The sequence below is a fragment of the Elaeis guineensis genome, chromosome 11, assembly GCF_000442705.2.
Source record: "Elaeis guineensis isolate ETL-2024a chromosome 11, EG11, whole genome shotgun sequence".
Lineage (NCBI taxonomy): Eukaryota > Viridiplantae > Streptophyta > Magnoliopsida > Arecales > Arecaceae > Elaeis > Elaeis guineensis.
Genome location: NC_026003.2, coordinates 109,067,659 through 109,068,458, shown reverse-complemented (window position 1 = coordinate 109,068,458; position 800 = coordinate 109,067,659).

Genomic DNA, 800 nt, shown 5'->3' with positions numbered 1-800 from the left:
AAGAGCAAAGATTTCCATGTATCATACCACTATAATAAATAATAGTCAGACACTAATTTGTTATTTGAATGGTCAGTACTAAAGTATACAACGGTTCATCGTTGATACTATTATAACTACTCTATTTGAAACCATTTGCTGAGAAGGCAGCAGGAGAATCTTTTATGCACATTGAATTAGTACGGTTCAACTGGGCCAGCATCCAAACAGCAATAAATATCTTTGTATTTAATGTTATTAATCAGTAATCAGCAGAGTTAGAAAAGCAATGGAGACACATATTAAAATTTCTATCTTTTCTGAGACACCCGATAAAATAAATAATCTAATTCAGGAGCATACTTCTCATACGTACGTCTCCTATTAAAATATAAGTAAGAAAGTAATCCAGGATCACATTTCACATTCAGACCAAAAAAAAGTAAAAAAGAAAAAAAATCAGCATACCTAAAACACAAGAGTGTATATATCAATTCAATCCATCGCAGATTCCTGTAATAATGGCATCAGTTTCCCCAAATTGTACGATCCAGAATCAGATGCACCTGAACGATCCATGTAGCGCGATCAGAACCACCGACCATGGAAGTAAACTGAGCGACCGGTCCACCTCCCGGCAGTTGAACTGCTACTTCTCCCGCATGTGCACACGTGCGAAGTAAAACCGCCCTAAAGGCATAAACCTAACCGGCTTGCGGCTATACTCTCTTCGGCCCCCACTCTTAAAAGAATCTCTCCTCCGTCCCCTCTTTCCCTTCTCTTCGTCGTCGTCTCTCGCACCATGTAGTAGGACGCCCCCT